The sequence below is a fragment of the Schistocerca serialis genome, chromosome 3 (genome assembly GCF_023864345.2).
Source record: "Schistocerca serialis cubense isolate TAMUIC-IGC-003099 chromosome 3, iqSchSeri2.2, whole genome shotgun sequence".
Lineage (NCBI taxonomy): Eukaryota > Metazoa > Arthropoda > Insecta > Orthoptera > Acrididae > Schistocerca > Schistocerca serialis.
This window is the reverse complement of record NC_064640.1, coordinates 830,131,111-830,152,037: the sequence shown is the minus strand read 5'-3', so window position 1 is coordinate 830,152,037 and position 20,927 is coordinate 830,131,111.

The window sequence follows — 20,927 nt, the reverse complement described above, 5'->3', positions numbered from 1 at the left end:
AATGCGGGATATTAATTATTCACTCGCATTATTAACTCTAGATTATTAAACCTTCGTAAAATTTACGACTGCAATTGGCACCAATTCACAGTTCCCGCCAATCTTGTGTTGTCAGTATAGAGTGTAAAACAGGACATTTTGTACTTATTTTGCACGTGAGGTGTTGATTTACGGGAGGAGACGAAATGGCGAGGTCATCGGACTCATCGGATTAGGGAAGGAAGTCGGCCGTGCCCTTTCGAAGGAACCATTCCAGCATTTGCCTGAAGCGATTTAGGGAAATCACGGAAAACCTAAATCAGGATGGCCGGACGCGGGATTGAGCCGTCGTCTTCCCGAATGCAAGCCTAGTGTGCTAACCACTGCGCCACCTCGCTCGGGTGCACGTGAGGTATCGTTGGAGATCCTGTTGTAATTAACTAGTACTTAAATTATAAATTATGACTTTCTTCGAATAAAATATGGAGCAGTAAAATTTAGAATGGCTTATGGCTCTAAGCACTATGGGACTTAACATCTGAGGTCATCAGTCCCGTAGACTTAGAACTACTTAAACCTAAGGACATCACACACATCCATGCCCGAGGCGGGATTCGAACCTGCGACCGTAGCAGCAGCGCGGTTCCGGACTGCAGCGCCTAGAACAGCTCGGCCACCTCGGCCGGCTCGACAAATTGTAACACAAAATGTACATATTACTGTACCCTTACGATTCTGTATAACACACATTCCGTGTTCACATTCCTTCCGACCGTTATGCCACGCGTTAGTGTAGTTCACATTTCTGCTTATACGAAAAAACGAAAGCGACAAGGAGAAAAAAAAGGATGGCAGTTAATTCGAAGGCATTCTGTCATTTGTCAGCGGGTCTCTAAACAATGTTTGCACATTACGTCACCAGGTATATGCGCCCTCAGCGTACTTTTGTACAATGACGTAATTCAAGAAATCTGTAAGCCAGCGGATTACTTAGCAGTGTACCATCCCATAACAGAACGTTGTTTCTACAGCATGTAACAAGATAAATATGCACACATTAGCCGGTGCACCTTATAGTCTTCTCAGCAGACCGTAATGTGACTAAACGCCTAAACAAAATGTCACTACTCGTCTCACAAGAAGAGTCCTGTTAGAAAAGAAAGAGGAAGACTTGTCCCTTGCAGGGCGTGTGTTTGTAGAGCAGTAATTAATTCTGGAAAACTGGTGGAGCCGGCGCTGGCGGGCATGTGTTGACAAGGCTGGGCCGTGCGTCCAGATGCGACGGCTGCTGGACACTTACACGCTGTCCAGCGAGCCAACACGCTCTTAATGGGAAAGTGAACTGGCCGCCTATACATGGCACACACGCTTTCCCGTCCCGGGACGAGTGTTGTCTTAACCCGACCTTAAAAGATTTCTCATCTGCACTTAATAGTTCCCGTGTTTGCGGTGGCTAGTTAGTAAGTACACAAATAAACAGGTAAATTAAAAACACTCTAATAGCTCTAAGTGAAACTAAACATCCGTAATATGTTGTTTTGAGGCTAGACAAACAGGAAAGCACAGGTTCGTTAGCGTGAGCTAGCACGCGGCGAGTAAATGAGTCGTCTTGTCGAGGCGGGGCACGTCGCGTAGCGCTGAGCTGTGCCGTGCTGTGTGAACTGCAGCGTTGCCCTGCGTGACATCGCACTTTGCGCCGGTCGTAGGCTTCAGAGTCACGGCCTTACACGGCCCCGCGATCTCGAATGAGACGCGTGACAAGAACTAACAGCAACTGATATATGCGTGATTTTGGTCATTCTAAGAACACGGGTGTTTCAAATATTTTTCTGTCAGCCTCTGGTTCGCTTTGTTTCCGGGTCCACTGCCGATTTCCAGACGTGTTCTAATACAGCGTGTACGAAAAGACTTTCCCTGATTACATAAATTGATAATTCAGGCTAGAAGTAAGATACAAATATGAAACTTGTGTCGAATTGTTTACAACTATCAAAGTTTTTTTTCTGTTTTAGGTTCACAGTACGTAAGTAGTGCAAAAAAGGGCAGCTCGTTTTGTATTATCACGTAATAGGGGAGAGAGTGTGGCAGATATGATACGCGAGTTGGGATGGAAGTCATTAAAGCAAAGACAATTTTCGTCGCGGCGAGATCTATTTACGAAATTTCAGTCACCAACTTTCTCTTCCGAATGCGAAAATATTTTGTTGAGCCCAACCTACATAGGTAGGAACGATCATCAAAATAAAATAAGAGAAATCAGAGCTCGAACAGAAAGGTTCAGGTGTTCGTTTTTCCCGCGCGCTGTTCGGGAGTGGAATGGTAGAGAGATAGTATGATTGTGGTTCGATGAACCCTCTGCCAAGCACTTCAATGTGAATTGCAGAGTAATTATGTAGATGTAGATGTAGACAGGGTGGAAGCTGTAAGGCAGTCTTTTCTGCGAAGTCCGAAGAAATCGGTGCGCAGGGCCTCACGTGAATTACAGATGCCAAAAAGCTCTCTCCATGACATTTTACACAAACGTTTATTGTTTCGTGCATACAAAGTGCAAATCGTTCAGGCCTTGTGGCCCAATGACAGTACACGTCGATATGACTTTGCGGTCGAAATGCTATCACGTATTGAGGACGATGATGGTTATCTCAGACGAATTGCCTTTTCCGACAAAGCGACCTTTTTTATCAGTGGAGTAGTGAATCGCCATAATGTGCGCATTTGGGGTTCACAACCCCCTGGCGAGGTCATGGAGTGCACCAGAGGCAACGCAAAGATGAATGTTTGGTGCACGCTATTGCACGATCGAATTATCGGGCCATTCTTCTTCTCTCAGGCTATCATCACATCTGCAGTGTATCTGGACATGTTGCAACTGTATACTATTCCTCAAATGCTTCAGTATCACCCCGATGTCTTATTTCAGCAAGACGGTAAACCGCCTCATTGGGGTTTGAACTTCCGTGCCTATCTCGATATGACCTTTCCTGGGCGCTGGATTGGTCGTGATGGGCCAACGGTTTGGCCTCCACGCTCTCCTGACATAACCCCATTAGACTTCTTTTTATGGGGTTATGTCAAGGACGAGGTCTACTGAGCACGTGTAGCAGATCTTGAAACCCTGTGGCAACGGATAACCACAGTCTTTGAATCGATCCTTCCAGTGATGTTGGCTAATGTGTGGACGGAAATTGAATATCGCCTAGATGTGCTTCGTGCTACCAAGGGTGCTCATGTGGAAGTTTACTGATGTGTGAAAAAAACTTTGATAGTTTGTAAACAATTAGACACCAGCTTCATATTTGTATCTTACTTCTAGCCTGAGTTATCAATTTATGTAATCAGGGAAAGACTTTTCGGACACCCTGTGTATTCTGTAGTGTGAATAGTTTTATACCATTGAATTGTCTCAGTATAGGTGATAGTGATGAAAAATTATTGACTAATTGCTGCACAAAATACATTCTAAGTCACAAAAAAACGGCGCACCACGAAGGATTTTAGAATGAGATGGAAATCGGTAGATGTGATGTACATGTACAGACAAACAAATGATTACAATTTCAGTAATTTTGATGATTTATTCAAGAAGAAGGGCAACGCCTTGCCGCAGTGGATCCACCGGTTCCCGCCAGATCACCGAAGATAAGCGCTGTCGGGTGTGGCCGGCACTTGGATGGGTGACCATCCAGGCCGCCATGCGCTGTTGCCGTTTTTCGGAGTGCACTCAGCCTCGTGATGCCAATTGAGGAGCTACTCGACCGAATAGTAGCGGCTCCGGTCACAGAAAACCCTCATAACGACCGGGAGAGCGGTGTGCTGACCACACGCCCCTCCTATCTGCATCCTCAGCTGAGGATGACACGGCAGTCGGATGGTCCCGATGGGCCACTTGTGGCCTGAAGACGGAGTGCTTATTCAAGAGAAAGGGCTTCCGAAAATGAACAAGTCAATAACGCGGTGGTCTACCTCTGGTCCCTGTGAAAGTAGTTATTCGGCATGACATTGACTGATAAAGTTGTTGAATGTCCTCATGAGGGCTTTCGTGCTAAGTTCTGTCCAATTGGCGCTTCAGATCGTCAAAATCCCGAGATTGTTGGAGTGCCCTGACCGTAATGCTCCTAATGTTCTCAAGTGGGGAGAGATCCAGCGACCTTGCTGGCCAAGGTAGGGTTTGGCAAAAACTTGGACAAGCAGTAGAAACCTTGGGCGGACATTATCTTGCTGAAATGTAAGCCCAGGATGGCTTGCCATGAAGGGCAACAAAACGGGGCTTAGAATATCGTCGATGTAGCGCTGTGCTGTAAGGGGTGCTGCGAATGACAACCAAAGGGTTCCTGCTATGAAATCAAACGGCACCCCAGACCATCACTGCCGGTTGTCGGTCCGTATGGCGGGAAACAGTCAGGTTGGTATCTCATCATTATCCGGGGAGTGTCCAGACACGTCTTCTCTGGACATCAGAGCTCAGTTAGAAGTGGGACTCTTCACTGAAGACAATCCTACTCCAGTCTAGGACATAAAAGGCCTAATCTCAGCCCCCTTTCTGTCAGCAGTCTACTAATGGTCCTTGTGGTCATTGAAGTACTAGTTGAACGTCGGATCGATGATAATGACGAATTCGGGGCTCTGAGTGCGTCTCTGACGATTGCTCGGCCTTCACGTTCCTTCGTCTCTCTAGACCGACCGCTTCCTTCTTGACTCTGTGTTCGGCCATGGTTCACCCATTCCTTCTAACATCGTCGAATAGTGGCGTCGCTCCTATTCAAATGTCGAGCGATTCGCCTATTACTTCAACTACCTACACTGTGGCCAGCTACATGTCTCCTCTCAACTGCTGACACCTGCAGTCGGCGAGGCTTAATTATTGTCAAACTGAGTACTCGAAATGAAATTCGTAAAGATTTTATCCCCTGGTATCGACAAGTCCCCTGTTTACTATCTTTGCCCACAGGGATCAATGTGTGACCCATCTTCTGGGACATCAGCACTGAGCCATACCTACAGATAATGGACGCCGACAATAGAATTGATAGTATAGTGGCCTACGCTGATGATTTACTTGTCGTAATTTCAGCGAAGACAACATTATAGTTAGAGGAAAGGGCTAGTAGTGCACTATCAACGGTTTTACAATGGTGCAACCCACACAAACTCACGATAGCAAAAACCAAACCACATACATTTTAATGAAAAGTTCTGCGGAGAGAGACCCTTCCACTAAACTTCTGGATACCAACATCAAAAGAACAACATTCACACGATACATGGGGGTGCACGTTGATGAACGACATAACTTTAATGAGCGTATCAGTATTGTAACAGAAAAAGCAGAAAATTTTTTACACAAACTAGCACGAATCAATACAGAACAATACAGAGTCTCACTAAAAACAACAAAAACATATCACTCTCCTCTTTTTGAGTCGATACAAATCTTTACAGCCAGCACATGGGCACATCGTCTGTCCGTTGTCACGAACAAAACAGCCGTCGTACGCGGTCAAAGGAGTGTTCTACCTGAAGCATTTAGCACCACTTCAGTGGGTGCTCTATGAGTGATGCGGGCTTTTTACCCCACAGACACTACAAATAAATTTCGAACTGCGATGTACCGGCTTAAGATAACTGCAAAACAGATGCCCCAGTCGAAAACAAGCACCACATAAAACGGTGGCGGATTGCCTCCTGGAAAACAGAATGGGGATCAACTGACAACGGGCGACAGGTATATAAAATATTCCCCAGAATCAGGGAGAGGCTAAGGATGAACCACATATACCCAAGTCGTGGAATGGTTCATTTCTTGATTGGGCATGGTCCGTATCCAATTCATCAACATCGCATGAGCTAAAAGCAGACAACAACATGCACATGTGGGCAAGAAGAATCCCCAGAGCATTTGGTTCTGCAGTGTAGAAATTACAGGGACACAAGACAGGCGAATGTCATCAACTTACCTGCAGACCAAAGACTATACAATATAGTCAAACACACTGAATATTGGCCGGCCGAAGTGGCCGTGCGGTAAAGGCGCTGCAGTCTGGAACCGCAAGACCGCTACGGTCGCAGGTTCGAATCCTGCCTCGGGCATGGATGTTTGTGATGTCCTTAGGTTAGTTAGGTTTAACTAGTTCTTAGTTCTAGGGGACTAATGACCTCAGCAGTTGAGTCCCATAGTGCTCAGAGCCATTTGAACCAATTTTTGAACACTGAATATTGGCGAACATCAAACACGTTAACAGACATTATCTCAAAGTTGACACTTGAAGAATTTCGACGACGTAGACGAACAACGAATGACTAGAATAGATACTACAAAATGCAGAATAATATAAAATGAAAGTTTGTATTATTATTAGAAAACATTACAACTCAGTACTATTATTGCAGAAGCTATCACTATAAATGTTCCGCTACTGAAAAGTATAATAATATAAAATAAAAGTTTATAACATGTAACATTGTAAATCAGTACTGCACACCTATAGAATATAAAGTAAGCAGGGAACATTGTAATTTAGCACTGCTCATCTATACAATATGTTTTTAGATTCAAGTTAGGATAATTATCGAGACTTATTGACAGGAAACATTATCACTAACAGTATTTCAAAAGCAAGATGAAACTGTAAGCCTATCTGTCTGTAAATATTAGTTAGCACTGAGAAAACATGTCTATAAGGATAATACGTATGTCAGCACTTGAGACTAAATTATAATATTATTCAAAGATTGTAATAGTATTAAGGTTACGGATGTAACAGTTATCACCCTTTCCTGTCATCTGTTCTCTTCTTCTTAACTTAACATTTATTTGATGTCTGCCTGCTTAGCTTAGTGCCTGCACGGTATCTCAGCGTGTCCGGTCAGAGGGTTAGATGTACTCTGTAATAAAATACTGAGTCAATGGATGAACGATGCACTTGAACAAGCGTCATGGGGCGTCCGCTCCAAAAAAATAGAACGAACAATAACGAACAAAATGAGATTTTAAAAAAAGTGGTAACGTGGTTGCCTCTCATGTAGCGGCACCCGGTTCGATTCCCGGCCGGGTTGGAGATTTTCGCCGTTCATGGACTGGGTTTTGTGTTGTCCTCATTATCATCATTTCATCACCAGCACGCGAGTCGCCCAATATTTCCATGGTAAATAAAATTGCAGACAATAAACTAAAGATATGAAAGATGAACAAAAAAGACGGATACTGGCATAGGCCGCCTCCACGTGGCAACGGTGTGTGGGGATGAGGGGGGGGGGGTTGATGGATACTACTATGTACAAGTTACTGGTTATTTCACTCGCCCCAGCCAGACACAGCTGCTAAGAGGACATACGAACCATCATAAGAAATTAGATGGTGGGTCACAAAACAGGTGCAGCAAGTCAAAATCAGCAGTATCTTAGCCACATGCGCGGTGAAACTTCGCTGCAGCGTCACACGTTGATCCATCGGCCACTCATATGTACTATTTTGCATATTACGTCGATACCTGTTTGTGACCAGTTCGCCTAATTCCTTCGTGATGCATCTTTTTTTGTAGCATTCTACAATATTTATTATTTAACTAATCTGTTTTCGGCTGTTAGCCAACATCAGATACAAAGACAAATATGTTTGTCCGTGAATTTTTGTGCAATCAGATTTTTTTCTCATTTGGCAGTACAATACCATAACCATAAAAGTTCGACATAAGACTTAAGCGAGAAGAATTATTCGGATAAAAATTTAAGTGAAACTATTTGTATTTGATGAAATATATTCTTTTTCTTCGCGTTAACTCCACCTAATACGGCGTCAGTTATACCAAACATTTATCAGATTTATTTTATTTACCTTTGCATTCGAATGCTCTTCCTGTCGTCGCTGTCATCAGTTACCCAAGGGAGGCAAACAACGTGCGCCGCCTCTGTGTGATCTGCGTAAACTTTATTCTGTGTATGATCGTATTTTAACTGTTAGTGTATCGTGTTGTGTGAGGTGAAAATTGGGAACCAGCGCAGTATTTCCCTAAAAGACCTTGAGAAACTGCCTAAAAACCAAATTGTCCCGTTCACCATCCACGGTAGCTGATTCACCACGCCGATTCGACCTTCGTGTCTCGCAAGCTAGTGCGCTTCCCGTTACGCCATACGAGTAAGTATGACGGAGTTCATAATACATTGACTTAATGAACTTCATGACAAATTATAATACTTGTTCAGAGAAGAAAATTTGATCGATTTACTTTCCTTCTCTGAAACATTGCTGTAATTTGTCATGTAGTTCATTAATAAAATATTATGTATTTCATTTACGCTAAACAGTTTTACTTCACCCTTTCATGGACATAATTCTTCTTACTTTAGGCTTATGTCGAACTTCAATAACTGTCATATTTGACAGGCATTTGAGAGATTTTTTGATGTCCAAGTTTAAAATGTTTGAGATCACAAAAATTCTCAGCCATACATATTTATCGTCGTACATATTGGTGGCCTAGCAGTCTAAAGCCTGTTGGTTAAATAATACATACTGTAGAATATTACACGAATGTCGTATGTTTTTCATTCATATTAACTGTTATTTGACGTTAACCGAACCACTATCTAGGATTGGACGCATCAAATGGCTCTGAGCACTATGGGACTTAACATCTATGGTCATCAGTCCCCTAGAACTTAGAACTACTTAAACCTAACTAACCTAAGGACATCACACAACACCCAGCCATCACGAGGCAGAGAAAATCCCTGACCCCGCCGGGAATCGAACCCGGGAACCCGGGCGTGGGAAGCGAGAACGCTACCGCACGACCACGAGATGCGGGCGGATTGGGCGCATCCTCGGAGGTTTGACGGAATACAGCACTACAGCAATACAGACTACGCTCATGGTCTTCACAAATTCATCTTATTGTAAGCAACATGGACGAAGTCTAATCTGTACCGCAAATGTTATAATATATCAATCCGATGAGCATGTCCATCTTCTAAACTTACAACAACTAGAGTGTCCAGCAACAACCCCACTACAGCTGACGAATATCCCGAGCTCTCAAAGAGTACTAATTTTATTCTGACTTTGCTACATTTCTAGGTCGTTTTCTACCCAGTGCAGTATTAGAACCGCTGAACTGAATATCTTGTGAACAGTGAATAATGCTGTAAAGATTTTATTGCTGCGCGTAAAACAACCAAATCATGAATGTTGCTATCCAACGAAGCGTCATATAACAGAATCTGCCCTGGTCCTCCGTAATGTAAAACGCTTCGCACTTCAAGCCATTTGTACGATACTAACCTGTGTGGGACTCGGTGACTGTTACTACAACGGTAAACTATTGCCACGTCACAACCGCCCTCCATCACTCTGTGAAACAAAATCTTAGGATCTGACTATCTGTCTCTCCTGTGAAACTGAGTTTGCACGAAGAATTGTAAACTATAAATAAAACCGTTAAAAAAGTGTATCAAAATGTGGGGAAAGTGTTCGCACTATCCTAATTTCGCATGTGAAATATAGTTGGATTTATACACTATCTGACAGTTTTTAGAAGTAGCTGAAAATACGCGAGAACAAGTGCTGCTAAGAACTCTTCTGTTATCAAGGATAAATCACGTTTGTCGTGTTGTAAGGCGCGAGGGCATGCCGGCCTACTGCTACCCCATAGCTTAACTCATAACAATCATTGAAAACAATCACCATAAGATCATAATGAAATTCGAAAAATGACACGGTTTTATGAAACTTCCGCTGGGCATTATTGGTTACCCCAGACATGATCTCCAGGGCAGAGCTATAGCCTTGCAAGCAGTAAATTAGTCCAGGTTAACAGAATCCGGACAAACAGCGGCACATCTTGTGACTCACTGCGCAAACAGAGACAGCGCGAGAGGCAGCGAGCGACAGGCTACCACGCACGTAACTTCCAGGGCCTGCACACAGGAAGCCCGTCTATCTGAGAGTGTCTTCAGCATCTGAATGGCACTGCAATTTCTCTGAGAATTCGGGGAAACATAGACGATTGGTATCCACGGCCAAGCCATCTACCCTGCAGCCTACTGGTCAGCACCACAAAATTTTAAAATACGAGAGTGTCCTGAAAAGTAACGCCAGCGATTTATCGGCGCCAGAAATCTTCAAACTTTTTTGAATAAAACAAATTTTATTAACATTCTACATCTCTATTCTTTATGGCTACATATTTCCAGCCCTCTGCCGCCAGAGGGCTCCGAACTGTAGCGGGTAATATGGCGGTGTGTAACGTAATTACACTACTGGCCATTAAAATTGCTACACCACGAAGATGACGTGCTACAGACGCGAAATTTAACCGACAGGAAGAAGATGCTGTGATATGCAAATGATTAGCTTTTCAGAGCATTCATACAAGGTTGGCGTCGGCGGCGACACCTACAACTTGCTGACATGACGAAAGTTTCCAACCGATTTCTCATACACAAACAGCAGTTGACCGGCGTTGCCTGGTGAAATGTTGTTGTGATGCCTCGTGTAAGGAGGAGAAATGCGTACCATCACGTTTCCGACTCTGATAAAGGTCGGATTGTAGCCTATCGCGATTGCGGTTTTATCGTATCGCGACATTGCTGCTCGCGTTGGTCGAGATCCAATGACTGTTAGCAGAATAGGAAATCGGTGGGTTCAGTAGGGTAATACGGAACGCCATGCTGGATCCCAACGGCCTTGTATCACTAGCAGTCGAGATGACAGGCATCTTACCCGCATGGCTGTGACGGATCGTGCAGCCACGTCTCGATCCCTGAGTCAACAGATGGGGACGTTTGCAAGACAACAACCATCTGCACGAACAGTTCGACGACGTTTGCAGCAGCATGGGCTATCAACTCGGAGACCATGGCTGCGGTTACCCTTGACGCTGCATCACAGGCAGGATCGCCTGCGATGGTGTAGTCAACGACGAACCTGTGTGCACGAATTGCAAAACGTCATTTTTTCGGATGAATCCAGGTTCTGTTTACAGCATCATGATGGTCACATCCGTGTTTGGTCACATCGCGGCGAACGAACATTGGAAGTGAGTGTTCGTCGTTGCCATACTGGCGTATCACCCGGCGTGATGGTATTGGGTGCCATTGGTTACACGTCTCGGTCACCTCTTGTTAGCATTGACGGCACTTTGAACAGTGGACGTTACATTTCAGATGTGTTACAACCCATGGCTCCACCATTCATTCGATCCCTGCAAAACCCTACATTTCAGCAGGATAATGCACGACCGCATGTTGCAGGTCCTGTACGAGCCTTTCTGGATACAGAAAATGTTCGACTGCTGCCCTAGGCAGCACATTCTCCAGATCTTTCACCAACTGAAAACGTCTGGTCAATGGTGGCCGAGGAACTGGCTCGTCACAATACGCCAGTCACTACTCTTGATGAACTGTGGTATTGTGTTGAAGCTGCATGGGCAGCTGTACCTGTACACGCCATCCAAGCTCTGTTTGACTCAATGCCCAGGCGTATCAAGGCCGTTATTACGGCCAGAGGTGGTTATTCTGGGTACTGATTTCTCAGGATCTATGCATCCAAATTGCGCGAAAATGTAATCACGTGTCAGTTCTAGTATAATATATTTTTCTAATGAATACCCGTTTATCATCTGCGTTTCTTCTTGGTGTAGCAATTTTAATGGCCAGTAGTGTACATCGGTGCGTGAGAAACAGCGTGCTGTAATCGAGTTTACAATTCGAAGAGCTCTTCCATACATTGAGCGCCCTCTCCTTCAGCTTGAAAATGCCAGAGCTCACACGCGCGCTGCGACATCTCCAACAATCTGACTCCTTGGAGTCATTGTCATCGATCGTCCTCCATACAGTCCCGACTTGGCCCCATTCGATTTCCGTATGTTTGCAAAACTTAAACGACCTCTTCGCGGACTTCATTTCGATAGTGAAGATGCGATGCAAGCAGAAGTTAAGTTGTGGCTCCTTGAACAAATACACATATTCTATACTGCCGGTATCAACAAACTGATCTCTCGTTCGGAGAAATGTGTTCGTCACCAGGCTGACTGTTGAGAAATAAATACATAGAAACGAAGAATAAAGATGCAGAATGTTCGTAAGGTTTGTTTTATTTAAAAAGCTTGAAGAGTTTTCATGCAAAAAATTCGGACGTATTACTTTTCAGTACGCCCTCGTAAGAAATCTTTATTTTAATACTGTGGTGCGGGTCCTCTTATAATAGTGAAATATATAGACGTTATTACTGTGTATGGGAGTATGGGCTTATTTGGCTGAATTTTTCCGTAGACAGCTGACGTACAGTCAGCATTTACCTCTCAAGCCCTCACGCTCAGTGCGTCATATTTCCAGTGGCATTCGGTCAAACGCATGGCACTTCAGTTTGTAATGTAGCTGAGATTAAAATAATGGTTAACGGAATTTTATCAGTTTGAAATAAGTCGATTTCGTTGAAAGTCTACTCCTTCCGTACTTCATTTCAGCCAGACAGATACCAATAAAAATATATAGCCCACTTACTGTCGCCGGAAGCGGATTCTTCAGTTCTTGAAGCTTGGCAAAATCATTTTCGGATAATTTTATTTGCTAACAAGACATTTGTGGGAACTAACCAGATGTCTTAAGATTTATAGACTCTGACAAGCAGCTTACTGAGTAGTGACGTCATAGCAAGGTTACGCGACCATTGCATTTTACCGGGAAATTCAGAAGTCGAATTTAAAAAAAAAAAGTTTTAAAATACTGGAGTATTTTTATACAAAAATACGTATTTTGTAATAATAATTATACTACTACCAATTGGAAAGAACTCCTAAACTTTGTCAACATTACCATTGCAGCATTACTTTTGAAACGGAAGTACTGATTTTTGCGTGGATATGAATCTCAACATTTTGTTCTTTTTTTTTTAAAAAAAAAGAAAATAGTTTCTACTGGCCGTATTAAGATATCGTGTTGACTACATTAAATATTACAATTATTTTCTCATCAACTCATAAAATCTTAATACTATAGTAAAGTTTTACATGTTAAGTACTAAACCTTTGATGCTGTGTTATTCTAATCCGAAAATGCTACTTTTCGTGTTACCCATCAAGAAGTTCCCTGCTAGGGCCCGCAACACAGGTTTAGCCTAGGGGTGTATCTATATATACTCTTAACTGAACTCCTCCCACGGCGTTTTTCTGTCAGTATATGAAGGCTAATCCAAGGAAATGCTACAAGAATTTTGATAAGGTTTTCACTAATAGATGGACTGAAAGGTTTGTGTTATAATTTACTACTGTTATACCAGACAAGTCGTCTGGACGTAGATACTTATGCGGGTCGTTAGAACACCCTAAATTGGCTCTGTTAGTATCTAGATATGCAGTGTATAAGCTGCTCTCGGGTGGTAGACAGCACTGGAACTACCCTTGCTTCGTTTCCGCCAGACGGCTATTATAATGAACCACTACAACAATTACGAGAGCACAAATGTATCCTACCTGTGTAGGGCTTACAATTCGACTCGGCCATAGGATTCTCTTTAGACGAAGTACCTGCAAACAAAAAAAGAAGACTAAATGTAGCACGAAGAAATGATCACGGGACCCAATGAGAAACGTAAGTCAATATAGGATGTCAGTGGCACTGAAATTGCAGTAAAAATATTCTTCTGCGCCCTGTGTGAGAAGAAATATATCATTTGCTTCAATAGAAAGTATATAATGTACCAGTAATACTTCCCAATCCCTCTCATTTTATTTCATTCGAGAAACGACTGTAGGTACATCTCTATGTAAGACCAAATTTCTATAATTTTAACCGTGATAATCAGTACGTTAGATATTTGCAGGAGAAACAAATGTGTTTCTCGACAGTAATCCTACACATGTTGAACGTCTTTCCTGTAGCGTCTTCAATTGGAGATCGCTGAGCATTTGTGCAAAGCTTACATGCTGACTAAACATGTCTGGGACGAATCGGTACGACTCCGCTTCCAGTCATATGAACATCAGCGAAAGTAAAATAAGAATAATAGAATGTAAACTAATTAAATTACTCTACACTGAGAGAATTAGGTTAGGAAATGTAACACTAAAAGTAATGGATGAATTTTGCTATCTGAGCAGCAAAAAAATTATGTTGGTTGAAGTAGCAAGGATATAAAATTCCGACGTAATAGCAAGAATAAAGCATTTATGAAAAATAGGAGTTTGTTAACAAAGATTTTAGAGTTAGGAAGTCATTTCTGAAGGTCTAGAGTGTAGACCTGTACGGAAGTGAAACGTTTATGATAAGCAGTTCGGACAAGAGAACAGAAGCTTTCGAAACGTGATGGTACAGAAGAATGCTGAAGGTTAGAAAGGTAAATAGAATAATAAAGAGGCACTTAATCGAATACGGTATAAAGAAATATATGGCCCAGTTTGACTAAAAGAAGGGATCAGTTCACAGGTGAGGCGTCAAGTAATCATCAACTTGGTAATGGAGAGAAACTTGGGAGGTGAAAATCGTAGATGACCCCTGGGCATTAATAGAGTGGATGTAGTAAGCAGGTTCAAATGAATGTGAGTTGAAGTTGTTACAGTGGGGCACACAATGGTACACCATCTTGCATAGTGAAATTGACTGAAGGAGGAATCGTCAGTCTTTTTGGTATTCCATTCCAAATAATAATCAGCTAGAACTATAGGAGGGAAACCAGAAAAAATGTTAATCAGATCATGGAATCAATCTCCTTTGCGTATGTGTTACCAGAATACATAATATTTTTTTAGAACTAGTGAATTACTTTCTAATTGAAATGAACCCATCTCATTTACTATTAACAAAAACTATTACTTATAACTGATTGGTAATCAAAAATAAGAATTCCAGAAAAGAACTCAAAAAACAATAAAATAAACTTTTACCCTACTCTATGCCATGTTCTATAATAGGACCAAGCAGATTTATTAAAATGACATTCATGATTGACAATTATATTTTTGCTTCAGGACAATTAAACTGAGATAAAGTTATTCATTTACATATTTATTCTAAAAGCTTCTATCAACCGAAATATATGTAATTTATAAAAAAAAATTAAAAATTTGATAAATTTAGATAGACTGTTCAGCTTAGCTACTTTCATTGACAACAGTGATGAAATTACATCATTAGGTGAATGTAAAAATAATTCAGTTGTTACTTTTGATGATTTAATTCTTGAAAATGCAGATAGAGTTAAAGATATGGTGAGACAAAGGAATACATTCTTTTTATTTACCTCAACATTTTCAAAAATACCAAGACATTAATTTAGAGATAATCCAAATTTTAAAAAAATTTTAGACAAGATTATACAAATTTAAATCACATATAGAATGAGTTTCTTGGTGGCGATTTAAAATGCAATTACTTTAAAGGAATGTGTTGTAAATGTTGGAATATCGATAAATTTCGATTTATTGCAACAGATATAACAAGAAAAATTAACAAAGGTAAGTAGAGAGGCAGAATTAAAGATTTTTTAACTACATAAAACATGAAATTATAAAAAATATGAAATCCTAAAAACCTGAAACATATAAAAACGTAAAACATTAAACTTTAAAAAATTAATTAGTAATGTTTTTATTAAAGGTTTGTGACATTTGATTCTGAATTTATTAAAAAAGCTAAACGAAATATATACATGAAAGAAAAATTAAAATTAGAATTTAAAAGTGGAAGAAGCAACCAACAGCAGAATAAGAATAATAAAAAAAATAAGATGAATCTGTCATTGATGCAAAACGAAAAGTTAAACATGGAATTGTAGGTTTAGGTGATGATGTGTTGAAGGCTATAGAATAAAATAGAGATGCTGAACAACAAATGATTCCATACACTTCTAATCACATTTGTTTACAAAAATTTAATGACTTACCACCAATTAGGCAATATTATTGAGACTGTACATTAAGTGATTTGGAAATAAATAATTTGTTAAAAAATTGTAATAAAGAGCTTATAAAACAGAAATACATTAAAAGAAGAAGAACTAAATTGTAAAATAATAAACATAAGTCAAAGAATGCTAGAATGTATTAGTCTTTGTGGAGATCAAGTTTTTGGATTAAGATCTAATGGCACATTAAAATTTTTTTTAAATTACAAATAAAAATTTGATGGAGATAAATTAACAGTCAGTGAAAGAACATACAAGGATATTGAAGGCTTATTGAATGTTTTAATGGAAAACAGATTATTATGGATGTTATGGGTAAAGACTTTGATGCTGTTGATATATCAAATTGTACAGGTATATTATTTCATTCCAAAGCATCATATTCTGAAAAGAATCAAATAAAATAAAATAAAATCAGAGAGTAGCATTAAATACAATAATTTGATAAAAGAAATAGTTGGAATTTATTTTAAATAATAATCAGTAGATTCAGACTCAAGTTTAGACAAAAACTAGGTTAAGGCTTGCTAAAAAAACCAACTGAACGTATGTGGATGAATGATAGAGATTTAAGCGACAGATTAACAGTAATCAATGGAAAAATTAGCTGGAATTAAAAATTATTATAATGAAAAGTTGGAATAACAAAAATGTTAACAAATAAACCTCATGATTTTTTATTAATAATTCAAAAGGTGTTCATTATTGGAGCAAATTTTTTAACTATTTACCTCACACTTTTTGAAAATCAGATAAATATGGTAATGATTTAGTAAATACCTTAATTATTAAGTTATTGTTTGTTTTGCATCTTCCTTGTAATGATTATTGTCAGTCAGGAACAGTATTACATGAAAGATTAGTTAGAGATAAACAAGGAATAAATAAATTAGACAAAGTTTGTAAAAAGCACAATATTTTTTATAGAGATAGTAAAGAATTGGGAAAAAGGACATGGATCAGATAAAGAACATCATTTACCTGCAAAAGAAAGAATTCACACTGAAGATGATTGATTAGGAGGAAAATTAGGCAGCAACAGCAGTAAGAGGAATAACATTTGGTGAAAGAAAATTAAGTATGAACATCAATGAGAATGGTTTAGGATTTTTATTTTTTAAATAATATTATTTTATAAATTTTTAGATAAGATTATTTTATAATTTTTTAGATCCTAAATTTTTTAATCAAAATTAATTTTATAAGATGCAATGAAAATGAATATACGACAAATAGCTGCAATAATGTAATACATTTTTTAGTATTTTACACCACTGACCTGTTTTGTCTAATTTCCATTAACAGATGACATCTAGTTGGAAGTTATGACCATATTGCAGATATAGTAAATTTTTTATCTCATATATTAATAAGTATAATGCTTTTTCTAGTTACAAAATAGAAAAATACATTCTTGTCAGATATTTCGACAGTTCAGTTTTGAGAACTCCTCACTACACAGCTATGTGTTTACAGAACTGTCAAAGTTGAACTGCCAAAGTATCTCACAAAAATGTGATTTTACGATTTGCAACTACAAAAAGTGTTATACTTACCAAGACATTAAAGAAAAATTTAATGTGGATGGAATTTTATTATCACTTACAACCAGATGTCACTTGATAACGGCAATAAACCGAAAAATTGCCTGTAATGTAAAATATTAAAAAACATTATATTATTGCAACTAGTTCTGGAGCATTCATTTTCGTTATACAGGGTGGTCCACTGATAGTGACCAGGCCAAATATCTCACGAAATGAGTGTGGTGTCACCACCAGACACCACACTTGATAGGTGGTAGCCTTTAAATCGGCCGCGGTCCGTTAGTATACGTCGGACCCGCGTGTCGCCACTATCAGTGATTGCAGACCGAGCGCCGCCACACGGCAGGTCTAGAGAGACTTCCTAGCACTCGCCCCAGTTGTACAACCGACTTTGCTAGCGATGGGTCACTGACAAAATAGGCTCTCATTTGCCGAGACGATAGTTAGCATAGCCTTCAGCTACGTCATTTGCTACGACCTAGCAAGGCGCCATGTTCAGTTACTATTGATATTGTGAATAATGTACAGTCAAGAGCGACGCTCATTTTTAATGGATTAAAGTTAAGTATTCCACCAGCTACGTCCGTTTTTCTAAATTCTAATTTCCTTGTCCAGTTCCAGACCTCATGCCAGCCTGCGTGAGCTAAAACGCGTGCCTTTCGGCTTCCTCTAATAACACTGTGTTGGCTCTGCTCCCAACCCACAACACTGGCGGCGAGACAATACCGCGTTCGTAACTTTACTGCCCTGATTTACTTGCGTAATGGCTTCGCCACCATCTCCAGATGTACTGTCCAAATTTTATCGCTTACAGAATCAGCAGACACAGGCCTTACTGGATGCCCTTGGAAAGCTCGTCCAGGGTCAACGTGCAATGAAAAACGATGCAGCAGCCGCCGCCCCACCGCTAACGCAGCCACAACACGCAGTTTCACCAACTTATCGTCCTTATGCTGCACGGGAAAGCTGGACGGAGTGGTCACGCCAATTTGGATTCCATTTCGCCGCCTACAGAATTCAAGGTAACGAGCAGCAGCCTTTTTTGTTGTCCTCCATAGGGGTGCACACGTACCGTGTGAAAGTAAAATTATTTCCCCAAGGCGACATAGCAACTCTGTCCTACGACGAAATTTTGTCTGCATTAGATGCATATTTCAAAGACTCAGTCAATGTAGTTGCCAAACGGTACACTTTCTTTCGTACAAAACCTACGGCAGGTCAGACTAATAGGGAGTGGGTTGCAACCTTGCAAGGCCTTACTAGGGATTGTGCTTTTGAGTGTCAATGTGGACTCCCTTATTCAGATACTATGGTATGTGATGCAATTGCACAGAACGTTTCTGATGTTCGTATACGGGAACAAATTTTGAAACTAGTCAATCCCTCCCTTCAACAAGTGATGGAGATATTGGATCAGCAGGACACACTTGATTTTGCTCAGGAATCATTTGAAACTCCACCACCCGTGTGTCAGGTTAACCGGCCCGCTGGGCGAGCTGCACGGAACAGTGAACAGTCCTCGCGCCCGGCCGCGCCGCTGCCGCCAGGCTCTCAGCCACGTGTACCACGCCGGCAAGCAAATGCAGTGCTAAAATCATGCCCGCGGTGTGCTACTCGACATTCGCGTGAGAATTGCCCGACACACCAAGCTATTTGCTTTTACTGTAATAAAAAGGACATGTTCAAAGTGTTTGCCAGAAAAAGCTCACATCGGAAACTCAAAACCATTCCAGGCCCTTTGCTTCGCGCTGGAATCGGAATCGAACCAAGGATACTCAGGCTCGCGAAACTTCGCCCATGGAAATTCATATAGTTCATTCCACTCCGCCCAGTGCCACTCTCTCTAACAGTGACTCTGTTCATCCCACAAACAGTGTGCGTTGACGTCGCCGGAACTCCCGTCAAGTCGCAAGTGATTTTGTACCAGTGTCAGTTCATGTTGCACGAGATCGTCGCTCTTGTCGTCAGCAGGACAATAAACTTTTTGTGGACTTGGACATTGACGGCAAAGTGATACCATTCCAGCTCGATACCGGGGCTGCAGTTTCCCTGATCAATCAAGACACATACAAACTGCTGGGCACAGCTCCGTTGTGTGCCGCACCTGCTAAGTTAACTAGCTATTCAGCTCACAAGATCCCTGTGTTAGGACAGTGCAGCCTTCTTGCAACATACAAGGGACAAACAAAACTTGTGTCATTTTATGTCCTTCGTTCTTGTTCTGCAGTGAACTTGTTTGGTTTCGATATATTTCAGTTGTTTAACTTGTCTATAGTAAATCAGGTCCTATCAGTGAACCAGACTGTGCCTTCAGACAGTGTTTCTCGTCTCTGTGAAGAATTTGCAGACATTTTTGAACCGGGCCTCGGCTGCGCTAAGAACTATAAAGCACATTTGGAACTGAAAGTAAACGCGCAACCGAAATTTTTCATAGCGCGCAATGTTCCCCACCCATTGCGTGATGAGGTCGCAAAAATATTACACGATTTGGAATCACAAGCTGTAATTGAACGTGTGCAGGCTGCTTTCTGGGCATCACCCTTAGTAATTTTGCCAAAACCTTCCGGAAAATTGAGACTTTGTGTGGACTTCAAGGCAACAGTGAATCCACAACTAGTGACTGCAACTTTTCCTTTACCCCGCCTGGAAGATCTTTTCGACAAACTGTGCCCAGGTACATATTTTTCGAAGTTGGACCTAGCAGATGCGTACTTGCAAATACCGGTGGACGAAGAATCCCAGCGCGTTTTGGTGGCTAACACGCATCTTGGTTTGTATCGATTCAAACGACTGCCATTCGGGTGTGCATCCGCCCCTGCATTGTTTCAGCAATATCTACAAACTGTTTGTGCGTCGGTCCCTACTGCAGCAAACTATCTGAACGATATTGTGATCTCCAGAAAGACGGAAGAAGAACATTTAGCCAATCTCAGAACATTATTTCAGGTCTTGCGACAAAATCGTCTTCGCTTGCGGAAGGACAAATGTGTGTTTTTTGCTCCTGACTTACCCTACCTGGGACATGTACTCAATGCCCAAGGCATACATCCCAGTCCTAAGCACCTCTGTGCCATACAAGACTTGCCTTCGCCGCAGAATTTGAAGCAGCTACAGAGTGTGCTGGGAAAAATTAAGTATTATCATCGCTATGTTCCACAGGCCTCTTCCATTTCAGCTCCGCTTCATCGGTTACGCCATAAAGGTGTTCCGTTCGTCTGGACGACGGAATGCGAACGCGCCTTTCGCCAGTTGGAATCGGCGTTGCCTTCCAATACTTGCCTTACGCCATTCGATCCCCAGAAGCCCCTTTTGTTGATGGTGGATGCATCGGATTTCGGGATCGGTGCTGCGCTTGCGCACAAAGATGGATCGCACGATCGCCCTATTGCCTTTGCGTCCAAATTGCTCTCGTCTGCACAAAGAAATTATTCACAGATCGAGAAAAAAGCATTGACTCTCGTATTTGGTGTTACAAAGTTTCATGATTTCTTGTATGGTCGTCACTT